The sequence below is a fragment of the Nannospalax galili genome, unplaced genomic scaffold, assembly GCF_000622305.1.
Source record: "Nannospalax galili isolate Female #2095 unplaced genomic scaffold, S.galili_v1.0 scaffold370, whole genome shotgun sequence".
In the NCBI taxonomy this organism is placed as follows: domain Eukaryota; kingdom Metazoa; phylum Chordata; class Mammalia; order Rodentia; family Spalacidae; genus Nannospalax; species Nannospalax galili.
The window spans coordinates 3902124-3910688 of record NW_008329335.1 but is presented as its reverse complement, the minus strand read 5'-3'; the positions used below and the strand labels follow the sequence as shown (position 1 = coordinate 3910688).

The 8565-nt window shown below is 39.3% G+C and overlaps 1 pseudogene; it reads right to left on the bottom strand.

Moving 5' to 3' along the window:
- LOC103737268 overlaps nucleotides 1-7798 on the bottom strand; it is a 16561-nt pseudogene extending 8763 nt beyond the window's left edge.
- Between the last annotated feature and the right edge of the window lie 767 nt (nucleotides 7799-8565).

The following is an 8565-nucleotide window of genomic DNA, read 5'->3' as shown; positions in this document are numbered from 1 at the left end:
TTCCAATGTGGGTCAGAAGTTTTCAGACTTTCTCCTTAGGTCTGGAATCTTCTAAGAATGCTTTTGGCCTCAGGAACTTGGGTGTTGGACTGACCTGTGATCCTAGCCATGGCCGTGCCATGCAGGGATGCAAAGATAAGCCTCAGAGCCCCAGAAAGAGGCTGTCAGTCCCAGAAAGAGGCTGGCGGGTGTTGCAAGACCAGGGAAGCAGAGAAAGGTGAGGGTGGGGCCAGGTCCAGAGGCAGTACTCCTGGGGCCCAAAGAAGGCACCAAGCCGGTTGGGGTGAACAGGGTCAGGAAGCAGCACTGGCTCCCCAGGTGTCTGGGGCCCCAAGACTAGGAATGGCACAGGGCCCAAGCTTGGAGTAGAGAACAGCAGGGGAGATGGAAGGGTGAGCGTGGCTGGGGGAGTCAAGGCACAGCGGGCTGCGCGGTAGACTTACCCCAAGGGAGGCCTGAGGGCAGGAGAGCAGGCCAGGAGAATTAGCCAGTGGTGCAGGTCTGCGAAGCAGGGAGAGGTGAGGGCAGGGCCAGGTCCTGTGGAAACAGTGCTCCTGGAGCCCAAGGAAAGCACCAAGCTGGCCTGGGCGAAAAGGGTCAGGAAGCAGCACTGGTTCCCCAGGTGTCTGGGGACCCAAGACCAGGAATGGCGCAGGGCCCAAACCAGGAGCAGAGAACAGCCGGGGAGATGGAAGGGCGAATCTAGTGTTGAACTTTTACACAGTAAAAAAGCCAAATAGTCCATATCACAAATTTGGAAAATCAGGAGCTGGATTAGATGTTTTGAAGACTGAACTTAAATTAGATGCATCCACAATTTTTTTTTACACATCCAAAATTTTATTTATTTAAACTAAATAGGAACTTAATATTAGTATTTGACTTACCTTATAAGGTCTAGGTAGATGGGGTCCCTGGTAACTCAGTTTAAGTAAAGTTATTGTAGTTGCCCCACTTAAAATACTGCATGATAACATCAAATATTTAATCAAGTGGATTAAATCTGAAGATATTACTGTAACTGAAGATAATATGATAATCTGGGTGATGGCGACAACTGGACTGTGGTGGTTGTTAAACATAGAGCAGCTGAATGGTAGCTGTCCTTCTTGGCTTGCATAGTACATGATTCTTGATGCTGAAAGTATTCCACAGGCAGTGGAATTCAATAATGAAATTGAGATCCCCAAAAGGATGACCCGTTGCAAGGAAGGGCATACTCTGTCCACCCATGTGGCAGCAACAGAATCTGCAAATATTGAATAGAAAGTCAAAAAGTCAAAGTCAACTTGATTCCAATAATAGTAGTTTTTCTATTTTTTCCTTCTTAAGTGATATGACTTAGAGACTTCTTCCAGGAGACAATCTCTTTCCTCAGTTAAAGACTCTGTTCTGTCCTGTCTTGTTTTGCACAAAGCATCAGAGGAAGTTGATTCCACTCCTTGAGACATATTGCACAGTTCATGTCTCCTTGATTATGTATTAAAAATATCAGCCAACACAATGGGCGTGGTGGTGCACGCCTTTAATCCCAGCACTTGGCATGCAGAGGCAGGGGGACCTCTGTGAGTTCAAGGCCAACCTGGTCTACATAGTGAGTTTCAGGCCAGCTGGGACTACTGGGAGACCCTGTCTCAATAAAAAAAAAAAAAAAAAAAAAAAAAAAAAAAATCAGCCAGAACCATATGTATTAACAATGCCAGCTGGGACCAACCATACCAATTCTGGGGCTGTGTTGACATGGCAGTCTCTATAGCATCATTGTCCTAGGACTTAGCTACTGCACTTTGAAGTAAGTTGAGTGACAGTTATGCCAAGGCCCTATTCCCTCAGGCTGCTCAGATCCCATAACCCTGTGTGCTAGTCATATGAAACCTCATTTATCTCATGACTAGATTTATTCAGCTAAAGGGCTTCTACAGATTTCTCACTTTGTTATTTCATGGGTATTAGAAATCAGTTTCTTTACCTCCTTCCATTCCTCTTTACTTTGGTGTTCTGACTTAACGTCATCATCTTCAGATCTCACATTCTCTTTTTTTAACTTAAAAAAAACTTTATTGAGAATTTCATATATGCATATAAGGTGTTTTGACTAAACCCACACCCACTCCCTCCCCTCCAATACCTCCCATATCTCCCCATCACTTTTTTTTCTGACAACTTCGTGTCCATTTTTTTATGAAGTGTTTTTTACCATAGACCAGTGTCTTAGTTTCTTTTCCTGTGAAAAAAATACTCTGACAAAAGTAACTAGAGGGGAAAGGGGTTTATTTTCTTTCTTTCTTTCTTTCTTTCTTTCTTTCTTTCTTTCTTTCTTTCTTTCTTTCTTTCTTTTTTGTCTTCTTTCTTTCTCTTTTTTTAATGGAGCTTTTTGCTACTCTAACACTCCCCCTTCTGAAGAGGTAACCCTAAAATCTTTTAGGGCTTGGATCTCACATTCTCATCTGGCTTCTCTATTTTTCTCTACAAAGATTTGCCTGAATACAGTCATTACACATATAATGTTATTTTGGAATTTCATTTGCAGAGGGCCAGATCCCACCTCTAGGTAAGAGCCCCCCCCCCCAGGCTCATGGGCAGCCTGAGAACAGCTGTCTTCCAAGTTGCAGGCCTCTACACATGTGAACGATCCCACAGAGAGCAGAAGTGCTGAGTTGGAGCCATCCTAGATTGGCAACTTGAAGGCATGTCAACTGAGCACATAGGAAATTTCTGGAGGTTTGTCAAGAATCAATAAGTAAGTGAAACAGTCACTAAAATGATCATTAAATAAAAATGCAAAGATTTTTCATTTTTTCTTTTTTTGAGACAAGCTCTTCCTTTAACCCCAGCTGGCCTGGAATTCACTGGAATTCAAGACCAGGATGACCTTGATCTCATAGAGATCCATCTGCCTCTGCCTCCTGAGTGCTGCTATCAGTGGTACATGCTACCATGCCCCTTGAAAGATCTTTCAGTGGAGATAAATATTATATTCTTAAGTAGTATGCCTCACATTAAGAACATAAAAATGTTCAATATGCTTCAAATTGGTACAAGGTATTTATATGATATATATTGTAGTTAAAATTGATAGAATTATGTTTTGTTAGGATAGCACTTTTGCGTGACCTTTTGATGAATTAGTAGCTTGACTGCTTTCTCTCTGTTTTCTATCACAAGTGGTTAGACACCTAGCATTTTCCTCTGTATATTTAAAACATTAAAATAAGGTTATAAAGCTTTGTTTCTATAGATTATCTTTCTCCCTGACCTAAAACTCAAAGATCTTATTAGTCAGAGGGCTCTTTGCTATTAGATTTGGGTGCAGTTACTCTAAGTCTCCAGGATGAGACAAACTAGTGATTCCCATAGCACTTGCGCTGAAGGAGCTTGACACTTAGATTCAGTCCTGCTACAGGCAATGATCAGGCTTGTAATTGGGGTTGGGGTCATCTAAGTGGCATGGTGGGGGAGGAAGAGGGAAGATCTGTTTTGGAAATGAAAGTTCTTTATAGATGGATGTTTCTATGTGCGGGAGAATGCAAAGTTCATTCTGAAGAGGGAGAAGAGATTATTTCCTTTTTGTTTATACCCAAGCATACCTGAAGAAATGATTTCCAGTGATGTCAAAGCTGTCAGGTAGGATATGTTAGTCAATAAGTATAATGCAGTCACAATGGACAGACTAGAAACCAAAGACTTGGGAATTGTCTCAGCAGGATTTTTAATTTCTCCCATGAAACAAGTGTATTGGTCAAAGGATATATCATTGTAAAACTTGAAGAATTCATTGTAATAAAAAGGAGAAAAATATTAGTCTAATATCTTTGCTCCTTTATTTTCTTGGGTTGAATCTGGTTTTGTCTTACACAATTATTTCCCTAAAAGTTGGCATCTTCTGTAATTCTGTACTAAAAATAAAATTATGCAAATGTGTAAAAGTCTTCCCTATTATTATCATAGAAGCAGAGTCATTTGGTCCAGCTAATGATGAGTGGGTAAAATTGGGGAATGATGGTTCTGCCACTACAGACTCCTATGCATATTGGCTTCCTGTTACTGTGATGGACACAGTGATGACTCAGAGATCCAATATACATTGATCTGTCAGTCATGAGTCTAAAGAAAGCAGAGTGGTGCTTGGAAGTCTATATTGTTCCTTCAACATAACAATTTAGACGTATTCCACATATTTAGTTGAAACTGACCAATCAAAAATTGTAAAAGTCAAATTTGAGAGAGAAAATTCTCTCTAGCAAGGACCACCACACAGAAGACACTTAAATATTAAAATCTCTTTACAGAAAATGGAAGAACTGTTTCTGTTAGTGAAAGTGCTGAGCTCCATTCCGGGCAGACACACAGAGAAGGACCTGAAGATTTAACAATAAAAAAATGAAAGCATAAAAACACCACGAAAAAAATGTGTGATTGTTATTTTATTGGATCTTCTGGGCATGGTGGCACATGCCTTTAATCCCAGCACTTGGGAGGCAGAGTGAGGTGGATCTCTGTGAGTTCAAGGCCAGCCTGGTCTACATAGTGAGTTCCAGGACAGCTGGGGTTACAGAGAGACCCTGTATCAAAAAGACAAAAAAAAAGTATTTCTGTGATTATAAAAAAGGAACCCTAAATCTTACAGATTTTAATAAGTAAATATATCCAATTTCTCCTCATTAATAGCTCATACAAAATTATAAGTCAAATAATGAATTGGAAAAATGTTTCTAATAAATCACAGCATAGGACAGGATTTTATAAAATTTATGCATCTATAGGAAAAACTTACATGGGACTTAAATGCTAATTTCCTTAATAGTCAACATTTAGCAACAAATGAAAAGTATAGAGTTTCAGGTATGTGCATGTGTGTGCGTGAGTGCATATGTATGTTTAGGTGTGTGTGTGTGCATGTGTGTGTGTGTGCATGTGTGTGTATACTGTTAGGATATTCTACCTTATGTGTAGGATGCTTAACTAGAGTATGAATGGGGCTTTTACAAACAGTTAAGGAGTATGTATATACTCAATCAATTTTAGATTCCTGAAAGTCATATATTATAAAACATGCAAATTTTATCTTTAATATATTTTAAAATTAGTTTTTATTTTATGTGTATGGATCTTTGTCTGCATGTATGTTTGTGTGCCACCTGTGTGCAGTGCCTGCAGAAGCCAGAAGTGGGCATTGGATCCCCTGGAGCTGGAGTTACAGGCAGTTGTGAGATGCCATGTGAATGATGGGAACTGAATACAGGTCTTTTGCAGGAGCAGTCAATGCTTTTTTTTTTTTTTTTTCATTTTTTTGAAAAAAGGTCTTCCTATAGCCCCAGCTGGCCTGGAACTCACTATGTAGACCAGGCTAGCCTTGAACTCATAGAGATCTGCCTGTCTCTGTCTCCCAAGTGCTGGGACTACAGACAGGTGCCACCATGCCCTGCAAGCAACCGATGCTTTTAACTGCTGAGTCTCAAGCTCCAAAAATTTACACTTGAAAATAAGAAAATATCGGGCTGGAGAGATGCCTCAGTAGTTAAGAACATGGGCTGTTCTCGCAGAAGACCCGGGTTCAAATCCTAGCACCTACATGTCCATAACTCCAGTTCCAGGGGTAACTCCAGTTCCAGGGGATCTGACAGCCTCTTCTGTCCTCCGCGGGCATGGCACGACACGGATGCTCTTACCTACGTGCAGGCAATACACACGTATGCATAAAATAAAAATAATAAAAAAATTTTTTTAAAGAAAGCATATCACTAGTTAGATCTGTGAATGTTGACAAATAGATTAAGATTTGAGCTGCAATCAGTGGTGTATCTCAGAATATCTTCATTCCAGTGTTCCTGAAGGGCACAAAAGCCACAATAAACATGCATCCATGAAGATGGGCTTATTCACTGCTGTGTCTCCACCGCCTAGAATAATGCCAGGCTTGTACATTACATGCACTCAGAAAATGTGCTCAGTGAAGTACAATAGACTGAAAGCCAGGAGCCTACTACTGACTCCGCAGGAAGGCAAAGAAAACAGAGCTAACAGTCAGGAAAAGAGGCACTCTAGAAAATATGTAATCCCCTAGAAAAATGTAACAGGACATGCTTCCACATAAAATAAATCAATTATAAACTATGAAACCAAGCACTACAAAATGTTTCAAATGTAACAGTTAAACAATAGACAGAAAACAGTTAATTTTGGAAAAAAAGTAAATTATTGAACAATCCCTTATACTGGAATTTTTGAGAGTGCAGCGCAGAAGTCTGGCATCTGTGTGGACATTAACAGCAGCAAATAATTGGAAAGAGTGAATCAATATCAACCCAGGGGACTAGGAGAACAAAAGATAGAACTGTGACAAAATATTTGAGGAAACCATAGTAGGTTAAAGATGTGTCTGTAGGGCTGGGGGGATGGCTCAGTGATTAAGAGCACTGGTTATTCTTAGAGAAGACCCGAGTTCAAATCCCAGTGTGTACATGGCAGCTAACAACTGTCGTAATTCCAGTTCTAGGGGATCCAACATCCTCTTCTGTCCTCCGCAGGCACTGCATGACACAGGTTCACTTATACACATGCAGTTATAACATTCATACACATAAATATAAATAAAAGAAATACAAAAAGATGTGTCTGTGCAGAACATTATGGAGAATAACACCCAAAAATTGAGTAAAAATAAAGGGGCCCTACAAAGGCAAGGAAGTTCTTAAGAAGAGCAAGAAAAGGTAAATTTCCCTAATATTTTCTAATTTTTTTAAAATAAAGACTAGATTTTATGGGTAGTGGTAAAATGGAGTAAAAGTCTTGAATCTATGATGCTTCAGTTTTTTTTAAAGAGTCTATTTGTGTATTTGTTGTATAATTAATTCCTTGGGAAAATGTATGAAAATGCTGGATCAAGTACAACAAAATCTGAGCACACAGAAAAATATTAATTCATTTTTGAAAACTTAAAATTCCCAATGCTTATATGAAATATAACCTGAAAAGGTCTTAGTTCTATCAGTCTCCATAGAGTTTAAAGGATGAGCAAATGTGTAAGTAGAAGATTAAATTTAATTACAAAATGTGAACCACTCAGATATTTTTCCATATAAATTCTGGACCAACCATTATGCATGTAGCCAAACATTTTAAAACACAAATTACCTGCTAAATTTAACAGGAGTGATGATCCAGCATATGCATAGGACCCTTGAAGTAGTGCTTCTCCAAGCTGTGAGGCATCAGGAAGTTCATCATCCAAAGCATTCTCAAACCTGGCCACATTCTCCTTTTCCACAATCACTAACAGCACAATCCCAGTTACTGAAATTAAAAAAAGAATAGCCGTCTTCATCAAACTTCAGATAGTGTTAAACCAAGACATGGTGGTCACCCCTTGAGCACTGAGAATTCCCAATGACCACAAAATAGCCAATGCCAGACATTTCTTTGGTAGCTCTGGTGTTGGGCACCCAGCATAGAAATGTTGAATTAGATAAGTAGCTATTATTAATAAGCCATGAGAACCCAATCCTAGGGAATAAGCAAAGATTTTTATTCAAAGACTGAGGAAAGCAACAGATGATCCAAGAGATCTCTTGAGGAAATAATAAGATGCTGCACTCACAGGGAAGGTGGTCCCCACCCTCTGCAAGGCAGAGAGCATTCATCAGCAGGGCACAAACTACCCAAATACTCAGGGAGTCAGGCATGTTCAGTGCAGAGTATTGTAAAATTGCTTTAGGAGACACAAAGATCCTTACTCCCACTGTGGTACTAAGTAGAACATTCTTCCATGGAAGACTCCTATTCCTCTCAAAAGTTGCATGTCTTCCTATTTCTCTTTTTTCAAATCCTCAAAAGTAGATTTCAAATTTTACATGGGATGTTACTGTCAAACTTCCTTCCTGTTTATAAAGCAAGGCTTCACAAATCTGATAGTATCCTTACCAACCCATCCCATCTCTTATATAAGATTTTTTTTTGAGCTTGAGTTTGAAAATAATTAGGTTGTGAATTGTCCTAAGACTTTGTGACTTATTTCTAAGATCATAGATAATATATTTCATGTTAATAATTACTTGTTTTTGTGATGTTGGAGACTGAACCTAGGATGTCACCCATGTTAGGCCAAGCAAATGTATTATCAATGAGTTGCATCTTTAGCCCTGTTAATATTTTTTAAAATCATACTTCCCACTGGTAAAATTGGTCACTTATAATTTTAAAAAAACGTTTTAAAAGTTCTGGTGGAGAAGCTTATTTTGGAGGTGTAGCCCTGTTTCCAGGATAAAGTTCATCTGCTTGCTGCTCCAAAGCTGACATAACTGGGACAGTTGGGGGAAAGGATATCAAATTCATTCAAGTACCAGCACCCTAAAATCATTGAGGAAAGTTTTATCTCATGCCAAAAATATCTGTGCCTTAGGAGATTAACAAATCTGGATGGATTTTATAGAGAGTAAAAAGTGATACAGAGGTATTTGGCTGTGGCAGGACACGATGGACAGGACTTATACAGGATTTGCTTCCTTGGTTCTTTCATATCATGCAATTTGCAATCCACTTTACTTCCCGGGCTTAGTTTCTGTGATT